The sequence below is a fragment of the Halichoerus grypus genome, chromosome 10, assembly GCF_964656455.1.
Source record: "Halichoerus grypus chromosome 10, mHalGry1.hap1.1, whole genome shotgun sequence".
Lineage (NCBI taxonomy): Eukaryota > Metazoa > Chordata > Mammalia > Carnivora > Phocidae > Halichoerus > Halichoerus grypus.
The window spans coordinates 17,432,550-17,450,741 of NC_135721.1; the positions used below are offsets into that span (position 1 = coordinate 17,432,550).

The window sequence follows — 18,192 nt, forward strand, 5'->3', positions numbered from 1 at the left end:
AATTCTATATTCCCGGCTCTGAGACAGCAGCAGACGGTTGTATCTTGTTCCACAATCCATAATTCTCAGCTTCAAAGTTCAGTGCCAAATAAGATCGCACACTGTTGGATAACCTTTTGTACCAGCCCTTCAGCAATAATTAAATCCCGCTCATTCCATGATGCCTGGAGAAAACCTAGGCCCTCTCCTTGTTTTCAAGTGCAAAAATGAAGCAAAACAAAACAAAATACAAAAACAAAGAATAATGACACAAGGATCTGAGGCTTCCTCTTCATTAACCATTCTCTCAGCAAAATCAGGGAACAGAAAGAGCCTCCAGGTGAGAGGTAAGGAGATGGCAGAGCTGAGGGGGATATGTCACAGTCGTTTGGGGGACTTGGGCTAGAACAGAACTGTGAGCGGAATCTTAGTCTGTTGGTAGTAAGCACATAAATCCTTTCAAAACCTGAAGTAGGCATGGCTAGTCAGAACCAGGTAGGTTGTGTGAGGCCCTGACACTTCAGGTAATCAGTGATGGCGCTTCTGTTCCTGTTAAGGAACAGACAGGATTTACTGAGCTATTAGTGTGTACCCAGCAGGTCATTATCACACCTATGATACTCTGAACACCTACTGTGGGATTTACTTACATGATATTTGATATTTATTGCATGCTTGGATCTATTTCTGTTTTACAAATAAAGAAACAGACAGAGGTTTTAAGAGACTTATCCAAAATTTGTGAAGAGTGGAGCTGGGATTTGAACCTCATTCTTTATAGGAAAACCTATGTTATTTCTACTATGCCACATTATTGCACCCTACCTAAGGATCCATCCTGTCAGCTTCTGTGTTGAGCACCTACCATCACGGGAAAACACCACTCAGTGGTTTTGCCAAACGATGGCTAATACCTACCTCAGTGAAGTTTACTAAAGCTCAGGGGACCAGACATCATTGTTGTTCCCAACTCCCATTATGGCCATCTCTGTAACCACCACAGAAGGGGGTTCTGGGAAATAAAAGGCACAGACCTTGCCCTCAGGATCTTAGAATCAAGTTGGGATGGCAAAGATTCATTGAGAACACAACACCTCAAGACAAAGAGATCAACATAAGAGATGTCAGATGAGTGACTGCAAATTCTTGGATGAGTGCCCAAGAGAAGGAGAACAGTCTGAGTTAGAGGTTGGAATGTCCAGAGAATGAAGCAGGGATGAGGAAATCTTTGCACAGGTCTCCGAAATCTTTGCATGGGTCTCTGGAGAGACAGAGAGGAAGTTGTAAGACCTTCAAAATATGAAAAGCCACAAAGGTAAGATTGAAGAAGTTGAAAAAAAATGGTGTTTGCAAGGGACAATGAGTAATTTCCTTTGGCTGAAAGATAGCTAATGCCTTAGGACTAGTGAAAGAAGTAAAAGAAGTAATAATCTCCCCAAATCAGAGGTCTCATCAGTCCTTCAGTAAAAAGAATTTAACTGGTGCCCCAAGAGTATGTACATTTGTTCATTTCAAAATTATACACATGCATTACTATCCAAATGGACTATTATATAAAATATATGTTAGGATATTTTAAAGGATGACATAAATATAAATTATTTTGTTCATTGAATGGATTTTTGGGAGTATACATGTTCTATTTTAGAGCTAAATTCCAGCCTCATCCTTTCTTTTATTTTCCTCAGCTTTATTGAGGCATAATTGACAAAATTTTCTATTTTTATATATTTAGCTGTATATTTTTAAGGTATACAAAGTGATGTTTTGTGAAATGATTACCAAAGTCAAGCTAATTAACATATCCATCACCTCACATAGTTACCTTTTTGTGTGTGTATATGGTGAGAATACTTAAAATTTACTCTCTGCAAATTTCAAGTACATAATACAGTATAATTAACTGTAGTCACCATGCTGTACATTAGCTCTCTAAAACTTATACATCCTATATAACTAATATTTTGTAGCCTTGGACCAACATCTCCCAATTGACCCCACCCCTCAGTCCCTGGCAACCACCATTCTACTCTCGGCTGTTATGAGTTTGACTTTTTAAAATTCCACATATAAGTGAGATCACATAGTATTTGTCATGTAGTATTTGGCTTATTTCAATTAGCCTATGTCCTCCAGGTTCATCAATGTGGTGGCAAATGGCAAGATTTCCTTTTTTATAGCAGAATAATGTTCCTTTATATATACAGATATAGATACAGATATATACAATGTGATATATATCAATGTTCCTTTATATATATAATATATATATAATTTTATATAATGTATATAATAATGTTATATAATATTACATAATATATGTAAGTTTCCTTTATATATATAGATAGATACCTATATCTATATATAGTGATAATGTGATATATAGATATATCACATTTTCTTTATCCATTCGTCCATGGACAGGAACTTAGATTGTTTCCATATCTTGGCCATTGTGAATAATGCTGCAGCAAACATGGAAATATGGATATCTGTTCAAGAATCTGATTTCCTTTGACTATATACCCAAAAGTGGGATTACTGATTCATATGGTAGTTCTATTTTTAATTATTTAGGAATGTCCATATTGGTTTGCAAATGGCCATACCAATTTACATTCAACAATGTACCAACAGTGTACAAGGGGTCCCTTTTCCCCACATCCTCACCAACTCTGGTGATCTTTTGTCCTTTTGTTACTAGCCATTCTACAGGTTTTGAATTGCATTCCCCTGATAATTAGTGCTGTGAACATTTTTTTTGTCCATCTGTTTATCTTCCTTTGGGTAATGTTTATTCAAAGTCCTTTGCCCATTTTTTTTAAAGATTTACTTATTTGAGAGAGAGAGCACAGATTGGGGGGGACGATCAGAGGCAGAGAAGCAGAGAGAATCTCAAGCAGACTCCCCACTGAGCGTGGAGCCCAATGAGGAGCTAGATTTCAGGATCCTGAGGTCATGGCCTGAGCTGAAACTAAGAGTCGGATGCTTAACAACTGAGACACCCAGGCGCCCCATCCTTTGCCCATTTTTAAATCAGGATTTTTATTTACTGATTTTTGTTCCTGAGTTTTTTGAGTTTTTAATATATTTTGGATGTTAATTCCTTATCATATATGTGGTTTACAAATATCTTCTCCCTCTCCATATGTTATCTCTGCACTCTATTGATTGTGCCTTTTGTTGTGCAGAAGCTTTTTAGTTTTGGGGCACCTGAGTGGCTCAGTCAGTTGAGTGTCTGACTCTTGGTCTCAAGTCAGGTCATGATCTAGGGGTAGTGAGAACGAGCCCCATGTCAGCTGTACGCTCAGCACAGAGTCTTCTTGGGATTCTTTCCCTCTTCCTCTCGCTCCCCCACTCCCCACTCACATGCATGCTCTCTCTAAAATAAATAAATAAAATAATAAAAGAAGCTTTTTAATTTTATTCTAATTTGTGTATTTTTGCTTTTGCTATCTGTGCTATTATATAAAACAAAATCATTTCCCAGACAAATGTCAAGAAGCTTTTTCTCTCTACTATCTTCTAGCAGTTTTAGTTTCAGATCTTATATTTAAGTCTTTAATCCATTTTCAGTTGATTTTATTTACAGTGTGATATAAGAATCTAATTCATTCTTCTGCATATAGATATCCAGTTTTCTTGACACCATTTATTGAAGAGATTAGCCTTCGCCATTGTATGTTCTTGGCACCCTTGTCGAAGATTAGTTGACCATAATCTGTGGATTTATTTCTGGGCTCTCTATCCTATTCCATTGGTCTATGTAATATATTTTAAAATCACCAAGTGTGATACCTCTGTTGTTCTTCTTTCTCAGGATTGCTTTGTCTATTCGAGGTTTTCGTGGTTCCATATGAATTTTGGGATTTTTTTTTCCATTTCTGTGAAAAATGCCATTGGAATTTTTGATAGGTATTACATTGAATCTATTGATCACTTTAGGTAGTATAAACATTTTTTAAAAGTTTTATTTATTTATCTTGGGGGGAGGGGCAGGAGGGGCAGAGGGAGAGGGAGAGAGAAACCCAGGCAGACTCTGGGCTGAGTACAGAGGCACAGAGCCTGATGAGGGGCTTGATCTCATGACCCTGAGATCACTACCTGAGCAGAAATCAAGAGTCAGATGCTTAACTAACTGTGCCACCCAGGCACCCCAGTACAAACATTTTAATAATATAAATTCTTACAAGTCATGAACAGGGATATCTTTCCATTTATTTGTGTCTTCTTCAACTTCTTTTATCAATGTTTTATAATATTCAGTGTACAGACCATTCACCTCTTTGGAGGTTAAAGTATTCCTGTTTATTCTTTTTGTTGCTATTATGATTGTTTTCTTAAATTTTTTTCAGATAATTTCTTGTGAGTGCACAGAACCTTAACTGATTTTTGTATACTGATTTTGTATCCTACAACTTTACTGAATTTATTTATTTAAACAGGTTTTTTTGTGAAGTCTTTTAGGGTTTCATTTCATCTGCAAACAGATAAAATTTTACTTCTTCATTTCTGATTTGGATAACTTTTATTTCTTTTTCTTGCCTAATTGCTCTGGCTAAAACTTCCAGTACTATATTGAATAGAAGAGACAAGCATAGGCATCCTTGTCTTTTTTCCTGATCTTAGAGGAAAAGCATTCAGCATTTCATTGTTGAGTATGATATTAGTTGAGGAATTCTCATATATGGCCTTTATTACATTGAGGCACATTCCTTTTATACCTAATTTTTTGAGAGACTTTTTATCATGAGTGGATGTTGAATTTTCTCTAATGCATTTTATGCAACTATTGAGATAATCATATGATTTTTATCCTTCATTCTGTTAATGTGATGTATCAAATTTATTGATTTGTGTATGCTAAACCATCCTTGCATCCCAGGAATAAATCCAACTTGATCATTGGTGTATGATCCTTTTACTGTGCTATTAAGTTCAGTTTCCAAAAACTAAATAAATAAATTCAGTTTGCAAGTATTTGTTGAAGATTTTTGCATCTACATTCATCAGGCATATTGGCCTGATAATTTTCTTTTCTTGATAATGTGTCAGGATAATGTTGGCCTCATTTAATAAGTTCAAGAGTACTCCCCCTCTTTGATATTTTGGAAGAGTTTGAAAAAGATTGGCATTAATTCTTCCATAAATGTTTGGTAAAATTCAGCAGAGAAGCCATCTGGTCCTGGACCTTTTTTGTTGGGAGATTTTTGATTACTGATTAAATCTCATTACTTGTTATTTTTCTGTGCAGATTTACTATTTCTTCACAATTCAGTCTTGTTAGGTTGTATGTTTCTAGGAATGTATCCATTTTCTTCTAGGTTATCCAATTTGCTAATGTACAATTATTCACAGTAGTCTTGTATGATCCTTTGATTTCTATTCAGTTATAATGTGTTTTCTTTCAATTATAATTTTATTTGGGTCTTCGCTCCTTTTTTTGGTTAGTCAAGCTAAAGCTTGGCCAATCTTATCCTTCTGAAAAAAAAATCCTCAGTTTCATTGATCTTTTTTATTATATTTCTGAGTCTATTTCATTTATTTCTGCTCTAGTATTTATTATTTCCTTTCCTCTGCTAACTTTGTGCTTAGTTTGTTCTTCTTCTAGTCCTTGAGATGTACAGTTAGATCATTTATTTGAGCTCTTTTTTCTTAATATAGGCATTTATCACTATTACCCTCCCTCTTAGGACTGTTTTTGCTGCTTTCCATAAGTTTTGTTATGTTGTGTTTCCATTTTCATTTGTTTCAAGGTTTTTTTTACTTCACTTTTGATTTCTTCTTTGACTCATGGGTTGTTCAGGGATGTGTTGTTTAATTGGCACATATTTGTAAATTTGCCAATTTTCCTACAGTTACTGATGTCTAGTTTCATACCATTGTGGTCAGAAAACATATTTGATATGATTTCAATCTCTTTAAATTTGTTAAGACTTGCTTTAGGCCTCTTCTTTTAATGCAACTGAGTTTTACAAGGGCAGAGAACTTGTCAAACATGAATTAATAATTTCCCCCACATATAGCTAAATGTTATTTGGAAAGCTTGAGTTTATTAAAAATTTTGTGTGATTGGGAATCTTTAACCCTGTAGGTAGAGATGAGTAAAAAATAAATGTAGATGGCAGCAATTAATTACTCCATGAGGCCAATAGTCAAAGCTTAAGAACTGGCAATAGAAAAAAAAAAAAAAAGAACTGGCGATAGAAGATATGCCCCTCGTGATATGAGAGGGGAGAGCCTCCCTAAACAAAGTGAGCATATCTCTATCCAACAAAGCCACCATCACCAGGGAAGCTGCAAAGCCCAGGGTCTGTGGGGTTTCTACACTAAATCATATATTTCATAAGGGAACAAAAAAGAAGCCAGACTGACTCAGGAGAGAGCTTCCTGCAGCAATAGGCAGGGGATTTTACTACAGATCAGAAGAAATAACTGTCTTAGATGATAACTCTGAGCCCCCAGTGAATCAGATAAAGCACCTTGGGAGGTCAAATAGATGACCTTGATCTAGGTACATCTTAGAATAACCCAATAATTGAAAAATGAACATGGTTGTGTGCACATACCCGAATACTTATAAGTAGTAGAGGTTTCAGTAGGAGAAACAGGAAAGTATTAAAATCCTATATAATGATACTCAGCATAATATAAACCACAAAGTTCATATTAACTTGGATGATAACATACAGTTCTTTTGCAGACATTCTTAGCCTCACAATGATTAAAATCATTAGGTATTCTTGTTTTTATATATTAAATTTGGATTTTCTTTGTTTTTGTGAAAGACTAATTCAGAACATTTTCTCAATATTTTGTTTCTACAAGCATTACAACTTGTAACTGTTAGATTCAACTCTCATTTAGACTATTAATGAAACATCTTCCTTGGTCTCTGTTTCCATACTTGCCCCTTAAAATAATTCAAAGGTTGCTTTTAGAATCGGGGCCAATTTATCCAAAAAGCACATAGGTAAAATGCTTAGGGTTCACACAACTTTTAGGGACCCATGGAAATGGTTTAATTTCCTTTGAAATCAGAATTTTTAAAAATGAACTTTTAGGTCAAAGAGAAGTTCTTAATGTTTGGTGTTAGTATGTTCACTCTTATATCAATGCAGTCAATTTTAATAAATTTCTTAAAAATTACTTTTTAGTGGTGGAAGATGCCCATGAAGGCAAAAGTGCCTAAGGCCCAAGAAAGTCATAATGTTGTCCTGTTGAGATGGTATATTTCTGAAAGCAAAATGTTATCTGTGCCACTCTTCTGTTCTGAGGCCTTAGGGTTTTATTTGCTGGTAGTGTAAGGGAAGACAAATACAACATGTCCTAGAAGCTGGCTCCTGTCAGACATTTTAAGCAGCATCTCGTTCTATCATAACCCCATCCCAACTTGGGTATTGGCTGTACTGCTGTACTCCCTATTGCATTCCCCTAACACATCATCCCCTCTTTTCTCCTCTAGATGTTTCCCGCAATAAATGGCACATAACTCTTTCTGGATGCCATTAGTACCCAGATAATATGAACAGAGAGGGTATTTACCAATTTTTCTAGTCAAAGGAAAAATTTCTCTCTTCATATTTACCAAAGTCCTGCCTCTATGCAAATTCCACAGAAAATGCCATCTCCTCTGAGAAGCCTCCCTAGACTCCCTTCCATTGCATGATCTTTATATCTGTAGTATTGTTTTGCCATCCTCCTCATGAATTCTTAGATTGCACAGTGCTTGATCATTCTCATCACTAATTTAACATTGAGCAGATGTCATTCTTTCCCCAGTATAAGAGTCAGAGGTACATTCCCCCATCTAGATTGGAGCTCTCAGAGGGCAGGGTGGAATATTCTTTTTCAACTGTCCCCTTATTTAGCCCACCACAGTGTCTTAATACCTTTGTTCATTGTAAATGCTCAATATGGCCCTTGGTGTTGAATGCAACATAGACAATATTTGCAGCATTTTCATCATTATTACCCACCTACAGCTCCTTTACTGAATGAAGAGGCAATGACTTTGTGGCAAGAACAATGTCCTCTCATCTCTGACAGTTCTAGCACTTCTGTCCACATTTTAATAGACCACTGGACTGAGAGTCAAGAGCCCACGTTTCTACTCTGGGTTTAGTCTGAAACTAGCTACACCTCATATGTTATTTCATTCCTCTGGGTTTCTTTCCTTGCCTGTAGACACAAAGGATGGACAGTAATTGATCATAGAGAACTTCTAGGTCTGGCATTCTCCAATTTATGACCCAGTGACACCGGTTCTAGGATGATCAAATACAAATGAGAAACAAAGTGCTAAGGGCCTCCAGGAGATATAAGAAGGGAATACATGCCATATGCCTGCTGAGGACTCTTCACGGGCAAGCAGGTAGTGATGTGAGCCTTCATGTGCAGTCTACAAACCATGGGTAAGATCTCATCATTTGATAAAGCTCACCCTACCTCTCAGAGTGCCTAGTCCTTAAGTTATTATTTTTACTTTCCAGCATAAGGAACATGGGTTCCAGGATCAGTATAAGAAGACACTAAATGAAATAAATAAATAAAAGCAATAGTTTTCCATTTTCTTACAAAGACAGACACGGGTCTTACTAAAACTCATGCACAGTACATAGAAATAACTACCAGGCCAGTAAAAGGGACTGTCAAAGAGTCTCTTTTTTTGCTTGCTTTAAATCTGTATTTTTATTTGGATTTTAGAGATTTTCCTTGTTCTCTTCTTTTTGCTTCAGTAACAACAAAAGAGAGACAGCTGGAGAACCCCAGGGAATAAGACATTTTAGAAGAATGTTCTCTAGTAAGTCCCCCAGAGCAGAAATTTGTAATGGTTAATCTTTTAGGGAATCTTGTGGTTTCCTGAGCTTGCCTTGTTTTCATTCACATTTTCCAAACATTCATTATCAATCCAACTTCACCAACCTGAGATAACACAGATCCCATGGGCTTGCTGCCTTAATTTTCTAACCAAGGAAAAATCCTGGGCTGCCATCCACAGTCATGGGTTTCTAAGACTAAGGCTAACGATGCCCTGATTTATCGATAATCTTCGTTCTTGCTTTCTTGAGAGTTATAAATATTGTATGGCAGACAAGGCTGACCTGGAGTCACTAACAGCCTTAAATTGCAACCAAACCTCTAAGTGTAGTCTCTTCAACCATTTTCTACCTGAATTCCAACTAGGAAATGATTATTTAGCACCCACTATAGGTCAGACCTTTACCATGCATTTTACATTCACTTAATATATCTCACTTAATATATAAAGCCACCCTACAGAATAATTGATAATTTCATCATTTTAAAGGTGAAAAAGCTGAATACCAGAGAAATGACCTGTCTGTAATCATATCGCTAGGAGGAGGAAGAGCAGGGCCATCAGTACCCCTATTGAGACCACATAACATCCTATTCACAGGTACTTCTATGCTATATAATTGCCACTTTTATGGCTGCCTCCCACACTAGACTATGAGCTCCTAGATAGTAGGATCATATGTTTTCTTCTTTGCACCTACAGTGGCTTACACAGGGCCTTTCATGGAACTGCTACTATTTGTTTTAGTCTCTGTGTGGACTTGTGAAGGGAGAGACGTGAGTGCTGTGGTAGTCAAAGCTGGCTTCCTGGCTGTGTAAGGAGAAGTGGTGTAAATGTGAATGGGTTTCCACTGGCTGAGTTAAGCTGCCCAACATTCCCATAAGGGGAAGATTGCGGGGGCAAAGGCATCAGGGGACTGAAGGGATGTAATATGACTGTGTGTAAACTGGAATGGTGCCGTTAGCCAATATTGGATATAAGAAATGAGAAACTACTGACTGATGGGATTAGCCTGGGCTCAGAAGCACTACCTCTTTGAATGTGTAGGTTCTGGTCTTGCAATTTCTCAAGCTTGCCCAAGGGCAATGATTGGTCTCACCCACACACCTTCTCCTATTTTCCATTTCCACTAAAGAGAGAAAGCTTAACTTTAAGGTGAGCTCTTTGCCTTTGATATTCTGACAAGAAATGTACATTGCTGTTTGCCAAAACTCCCCCACTGACCTGCCCTTATTCTTAGAAGGAAATAAGAAGGAAACAGAGGAAGTTAGGAGGGGGCTGATTTCTGGCACAGCCGCTCATTTAGAAAAGTCATTTCAAATTGCACTAGGTGCTTCAATTGCCCTATTTTCCTGAAATTAATTCTAAATTTTATGGGTACAATTTGTTTCCCTTAAGTCTCTAATTATGCTTTTAACATTCAATCTTTCACACTCTAACCATTAGTGACTTAATATGGTGTTATCAGGAGATAGAGTGGAGTTAGGAGTGTGGGTGGGAATTATAAGAGCAGAAGTTGCACCTGTGCTTGTGAGGGTTTGAAATTGATGTCCCCTGGAGGAAAGCTAAAAGAAAAATCTAATAAGTCACCAAAATAGACTAAAGTCTGCAAATTAGTATTTAAGGTATTAGGAGAAGGGGCTGGGAAGGGCTTGAGAGGTAGTCACAAAGTTCTATTTAAACAGGGTGTGGGATTTCAGACCAAATGAGAAGAATCACAGAAAATGCAGATATCATCAGACAGCAAGGCATGCACAAGGTATAAAATGCTAAGGCTGGAGCAGAACTTTCAAGGACATAAAAAACTAAGGAAGGAGACAGGTAAGAAGTAGCTCAGAGACATGACAAAAAGTTTGAAACCTGAATCATTGAATAGCTGGGAACAGCCTGTAGGAGGAAGGAGACAGAAGATAATCAGTAAAGCAGAATTATCATTTCTTAAATGAATCAATACGCATCGACTGAACAGCCACAGTTCTTCTTCTAGTTCTTCTAGTTCTTAAAATAGGATGGCTACCAGATGACCTCTGTACCTTAACACCTGCCTCCCCAAATAAACGTATTTCCTATCCCTGCTGACAAAATCTGCTCCATGGTTCTGATGAAAGTATGTGATTTAAACCATTAAATGTTGTAAAACTCTAGAACAGAGATCAAGGGGGGCAGATGCAGGCATGGATGGCTTCATGAGGTGTTCACACAGAGAAGCAGAAGACCCAGACTACACTATAAAGAGCTCACAGTTTGAGAAACTGAGGAGGAATTTAAAAAGACCCAGCTTTCAGGAAACTCACAGATTAAAGATGCCAGCATTTGGAAAGACCAAAGTCCTACCAGGAGGACCTTGGAAAAGAGGCAAAGGAGAAACTCAGCCAGTCATAGGCATTCACCTCTTGAAGTCTGGGAGTAGAAAAATAGGAGAAATTGTCTCTGTAATCAACAAAGTGAACCACTGAGGCAGGCAGAAGAGGGAATGGTCCCTGGTGGGAGAGAAGAGAATCATACCCATAAGACAACATTAAGTTGTTTGGAACAGAAAAATTCCACATCAAAAAACACACTCTGTAAAAGCTTAGAGAAATAAAAAAATCATTGGATCTTGATATGTCCAGTGATATCTCCTCAGATGAGAGAAGTTCCTAGCTAGAAGGATGAACAGATGCTGGAGAAACAGGAAAATTAAAACTCTGACTAAGGAGAATGACCTGAGAAAAAATACAAAATGAGTCAGAGGTGAGCACAGTATGGTAATAGTAAAGACCACACTTGACAAATTTGCTTCATGCCCTGAAGACAGTGAAGATACAGTTGGAGAAGGGTGACAAGACCAAGTTAATGTGGGCTTTGAATTCTATATTAAAAATGCTAGACTTCATGCAACCAAACAAGTAGATAATCTGAGAATTTCTGAGCAGAAATTTGAAATTAAGATTTTTTTTAAAAAAATCTTCATTTTTTGCATATAATTTCGATCATGGCTTTTCACCCTAAGACCCTGACAGTTCTCTGAGGTGGGGATGATAACAGCAGAGGAAATATTTTCTAAAGTTTGAGAGTCCTAAATGGTGTACATTTTAGGAAATGTACACATTATACATTTTAGGAAAGCATGGACCGATTGGCCAACCAAAGCTCAAACATTAGTATCCCCTCATGTGTTATCCACACAAAAATGCTTTCTGTACAGACGTCTCCTAGATGGACAAATAGGTACCATCCGTTCTATTGTGCCATCCATAAAACGTGTGCCAACCTAATAGGTTTGCCATTTAAATAAGTGTTACATCTGCACAGGTATGCCACCTACAAAGGTGTATCATTGACATAGGTGCACAACAGTAAGTGGGGCACCTGTAACTCCTTTCTTTCCAGCATCTTCCCACACAGAATGCTCTCCAAGAAAGCAAAGTATATAAAATTCTCATCCATAACATGACACATTAAAGGTGAGGAGCCATGCATTTTTGTTTGGCACCAATCACATTTTCTTTTCGACTCATCTTTCAAGTCCTTAAATGAAGAGAAATAATATTTCCTTCTAAGAGTCTCACAGCCTAAACATTTATTCTAAACAAACTACAGAAATCATTAACATATAAATAATAAAAACAAAGAAACAAAGCAGTAAGCTTAACAAGTATATATTTCAATAGATTTGCATCAACATCTGTGCATACTTAAGAAAAAAGCATTAAATACCAAAAAGAAGGAAGGATAATCTTCCCATTTTACCTCTTACTTATCCTCTCTCCCCCTGAATAAGAAACAGATATAACTCAAGACTCACACTCTGGGAAAAAAAAAATTTCTGTAACTCAAAGACGAACTTGAGTATGACCTCAGAGAATTCAGAACTGATGCCACGTTAATCCTTTAATAAACTGGACTTGGAAATAACTGATATCAAGGAAAATTCAATCAAAACCAAAGTCTTATCTTTCTTCAAAAACGGGACAGTTGAGAATTGAATGTGATGTCCTGGAAAAATCGAAGAAGAAAAAACATCAAACCAGTTTGTTCTTGAAAACAAGGCAACAAGAAATTGATGGCATTTTCACCTGTGGGTTTACTACAAAAGATCCCAGGCTTAGAAACCATGTCACTTGGCTCTCTTAAAGTCCACCACAGAGATAGAGACAGAGAACAAGAAACCATGGTGGCACCATTTCTGGAGTAATTTTGAAATAGAATCTACAGAGGTTCTGGAACCAACCACTATTTGTTCTCTGGATAGGCAAAAGTATTCCACCCAAACCACTCACAGTGCTCAATTTCTCTTCTCTCAATTTCTCCTCCCATGGAGGCAGAAGAGGGAGAGCAAGGAATGGGAAATGGAGAAAAGAGAGACTCTGCCTCCTCCTTCTCTTATCCTGCTTAGTCATATCTTTTATGAAGACACAAAAATGGCTTGCCATTCCATCTCTTTTCAAGACGTTAAAGATAGGTAAAGTTAAACAGGGATGCCACCCTCTAAGGAACTGGAAAGGGCTTACCATTTGCATAATTTTGTCACATTCCCAAGTAATTTTTACAAAACAAAACAAAACACCTACCTATTGTGCTAAATTCTGTCTTAGGCTTTCTTTATAAAATGAATTAGAATAGGGCCAAGGCTAGTGCAGTTTTACGACACCACTCTCTTTCAGTTTAATGATGGCCTAATTTATTGAATAGGAAAAAGTGTGAAGTTTAGCAAAACTCATACTTGCTCATCTATGCTGCAGCCCATGAAGTATGTTAGGCATATGAATGACATATATCTGTCATGTGAATCCCACATGACTACATGTACAGCATTTTAACAACTTCAGGCAAGAGGAAAAAGGACTGTGAGGGAATCCAGAGATTCTGATATGTAATAGCACAAAGAATTAAACACCCTCTTCTGTATCATGGAGAGTGCAGTGTCAGACTAACCAAGACACAGAAAACACCTACCAGGCTAGCTGAACCCAGAACAAAGTTTTCATTTAAAAAAAGGAACCCATCACCTGATTTGAACTTTCACATACCAAGTCCAAGATTGTTTCAAATTAATCAAGTGAACAAGGAAAACTAAGATTTTTACTGATTACTGAATAAAACACTAAATCATTCCAGTGTAATAAGTAATATTATGAGAACCATGGGAACCACTATTATATGAAGATGGAAAAGATGGGATCTCTACCCTTGAGGGAACTCACACTTTAATGGGAAATACTAGTTTAAATATTCCTGTGGCAAGAGCTGTGGCTCATATGTGGGAATGATGCTGTGCAAAGTAAAGGAAGGAAACTGAGTCCATAATGGGGACCCAAACAAAGGTGACTTCTTTCTTTTTTTTTTTTTTTTAAGATTTTATTTATTTATTCATGAGAGACAGAGAGAGAGAGGCAGAGGGAGAAGCAGGCTCCCAAGGAGCAGGGAGCCCGATGTGGGACTCGATCCCAGGACCCTGGGATCATGACCTGAGCCGAAGGCAGACGCTTAACCATCTGAGCCACCCAGGTGCCCAAAAGGTGACTTCTTGAACTAAGAGTCCTAAAGGATGAGTGGATATCAGCTGAAGAAGAATGGGCAGGTGCTACGAGCAGTGAGGCAGCATGAGCCAAATAGGAAAATGGTCATAGCATGTTATCTGGGAAATCAAACAGTAAAAGCCAACAAAATTTCATGAAAGAAAGTATTCTCATCAAGGTCTCTCAGTAGGAAATAGGGAGTAAAACAAAATTAGGATAATCTGAGTCAAGTTTAATAAAGGGTTTATTCACAAAGGTGTGTGCAGGGTGTTAAATGACAAGGGAGACTGAATCTGAGGGTTCAGCCACCTACTACAAGACTGCAGGGAGGGAACCAGGAGGATGAATACTCCTGACTTCACTCTTCACCCTCCTCCCTGTCTTCTCCTGGTGCTCCCCATTGGTTAAAGCCAACTGCAAGCCAGAGACCAACAGAGCCAGTTGATGTAGTCTCTTCTGGTCAGAAACCCTCAGCACAGAGCATACCCGAGAAGGTTGGAGTGCAGGTCTGGAGAACAACCTAAAATACCCAGCACAGAGGGGTACAGACTAAGACCAGTCCCAAGAGAGGTAGTCTGTGGGTATTTCACATCTTTGAAGCCATTATTAATAGCTTACCTTTTCCCGAAGCCTTTCCAGATCTCCTTACAATCAGCTACTACTTTTTGTTATCCATAGGACTTTCCTTTCTTTACATTTAACCTTTATTTCATTGTGAGGTATTTCATGATCAGTTGGGTGTATATTTGTCTCCATAAATAGGTTCTGAGATCTTCTAGGAAAAAAGTTGTGTGTCTGAGTCAGCTTTGTATTTCCAGTGCCCAGCATGAGTAACAATCACCCACTTTTTGTTAAATTGAATGTAAATAATTGCATCTGTCATCTGAGTAATTCACCATATCAGGGAGGTACGCTGTGTATGAAAAACACTGGTACATTCTCTCGATTCTCAATATGTCCAGATAACCTGTGCCCACATGCTCGTGCATCTGACAAGGAGAGATTATTTTATCATCCAGATGACACACAGAAGTAAAATGCAATATAATTATCCAGGAACCAATGGAAGAGCCAAACGTTTGCGGTAGTGTAGATATTTACTAAAAAGCCTCTTCCATATTAACTCAATAAATGCCAGTATTCAAGACCATTCAGATTCACACAACAAACATTTTCTGAGTGATTATTCTGCCCAAGATGCCTGTGCTAAGCACTTCCCCCTATGGTCTCATTTGATGGTCAGAAGAACTCCATGGGATCAGTGATTATTATCTGCTCCATACAGGCAAGGAAACTGAGGTTGAGAAATACTAAGAGATGTAACTGTTAGTGACAGACTTAAACACAGCTCTTTTGATTTCAACTGAGGTCCCCCTGTCACCACACTAGAATGATTTCTTAATCTGTGAAATAAATGTAAATAGGATTGTCATTGTTTATGACTTATTATTTAATAATTATGATTTATTACATGATCATATATATGAAATGTCTAACAATATACAAAAGAATGTCTAGACTGGTATCCCATGGGCATGTTTGCATTAAGCACATAACTAGGAATATATCAAAATCTGTGATTAATTGATTTTTGTAATTTGGGAAAGGTAGAAAGAAAATATTTTACTAAAGAATAAAAATAAATGAGCAATTACCAGCACTATTCATATTATTATAAAACCACTAAAACACTGACTTATAAACACCTTGTAACAACCATAATGATAAACAGGTTGATGTGACCTGGGACATTTTCTTGTACATTTTACTATCTATGAAATTGCAAGCCACTGCTTAGAGTTCATGATAACGAGTTTTTATAGAAAAGACTGAAAGTCATTCTGGGAAACCAGAAAGTTTGTTTACTAGCTGAAGAAAAACATTCGAAAGCAAAATAGACTGTGTCAGAGAAAAGTAAAAATTGCCATGATTTGTAGCTCTGGGTGCCAACTTCATTAATTAATACAGACTTTAAAATCCTTTCAAGAATATGAGCTAAAGGACTAGAACTTCTGCTGGTGTAGATAGTAAATACAGATCAAATGGTTTCATTTAAAATATGGTAGCTTCAGATAAGACTAATTAGCAGGATGACAAAAACAGTCAATAAAATAGAAACAAATCTTATTCTTAAATGCTGGCAACAATTAGTGGAATTAATTGGAAAAAAGTCCTCTTGCCCATTTGTAAATAAAAACTTTACACCAGTTTTCGGCTGCTGTTGTTTTGGTAATTTTTATTATTTTCTTGTGTTGTAATAATATGTGTTTTGTTCTATGTGAGGGGAGGTGGTAATGACATCAGGGAAAGTGGGAAGTGGTGCAAGTGGTCAGGAGGTCAGAGAGAGGAATGAAGGAGAGAACAGAGATGCAGCTTTCTGGGGCAGACAGATGGAACCTGCAACAGTGTGTAACAGCAGACTTTTCTCTTTCAAAGCAGGGTTACCTATTCAGCTTCTTCTGATAGCTCTCCGTTTCCTGGTTATTTGTTGTTTTGGTGATACACTGTTGCATAACAAACTATTCCAAAATCTTAATAGATCTTAAGGACAACAATTTTATTCATTTGCTACGATTCTGCAATTTGGGCAGAACTCAGCAAGGGTGATCTATCTCTGTGTGAGGGGGCATCAGCGAGAATGTCTTGACTAAGGATGAAGACACTGCTTCTTAGGTGACCTCACACACGGCCAACAAACTGATGAGGACTCTCAGCTCTGAGCTCAGCTGGCTTATTGGTTAGGGCCTCAGTTCTCCACACAGCCTGGCTACATGGCTGGGTCTGGATTCTCATTGTACGGTGGTCACAGGGTCATCGAATGTCTTATGTGGAGGCTGAATTCCCCCAGACCACAAAGGTGAACATATTGAAGTCTTAAGGTATAGGCCTGAAATAGGCATAGCCTGATTTTTAATTTTTTTTTAACTTTTCAGTTTTTAATTTTATTTTATTAGGCATAGCATGATTCTTGCCATATTTTAATCTTTAAAGTAGGTCATGGCCCAGATTCAACAAAAGGGACCACACAAGAGCATAGATATCAGAGGATATGGTTCACTGGGATCATCAAAGTAACAATCAAGCCCACCTATCTAGAAAAGAGATGATTGACATTCAACAAAAATTAAAAATTTTCAGGCTTTCAACGATGTTAAGACCTCAGTGTCTAACAGAGGCTCAATATGACTCTAAAAAGCTTGCAACAGAATTCATGTCACCCCAGACTAATAACCTAGTATCCACATAATGTGAAAGATGGGACTGTTCTCTCTAAGGTTTGAAACAAATTCTTTATGAAAGGAAGTTTACCAGACAGAAGCTTGCAGATTCACTTTTGTTTCCCTGCCTCAATAGAATATTTACTTAGCTTACACACTCTCTCAATTGCTTACTCAGCAAATGTGTATTGTTTCTTTACTGTGCAGGTACATAAGGTACAGTGATATATGTTAAAAGGGAATCATATACTAAAAGAGAGTCCGAAAATATTGGTCTCATGTGGATTTGGACTGAGAAAAAGTAGTTAAAAGAATTCTCAGCATTACTTTCCCCTGTAACTAATAAAGCCCTCCAAGATTTGTATTATGGAATTAGGGGACACGTGAGCTGCTGTTATAGAAAGAACAAGCAGCCTTAATTGAGTTTCTGCCACAGATGTGTTCTATGCATCTGGGACAGCTCACCAGCACCACCACCATCTCCAAGCCTCTGATTCTTCATCTTTGAAAAATCCAGATATGAATATTAAGTGAGAAGAAGTAAAAGAAACTAAAATACAATAAAATAAGAAATGTGAAGTGTATCATGTACTGTAAAGTATGGTACAAAAGTACTGTTTCATTATGATGGTATATAAAGACCTATTTTAAACAACTCCAGTTTTGTTTTGTT

The 18,192-nt window shown here is 37.4% G+C and overlaps 1 long non-coding RNA gene across 1 annotated transcript in view; it reads right to left on the reverse strand.

The window, feature by feature from the left end:
• Window positions 1-14,924: 14,924 nt before the first annotated feature.
• LOC144379334 (uncharacterized) overlaps window positions 14,925-18,192 on the reverse strand; it is a 42,094-nt gene continuing 38,826 nt past the window's right edge. Inside the window, exon 3 of the long non-coding RNA XR_013442154.1 lies at window positions 14,925-15,076. This is a non-coding gene — a long non-coding RNA (uncharacterized LOC144379334). The remainder of the gene's footprint in view (window positions 15,077-18,192) is intronic.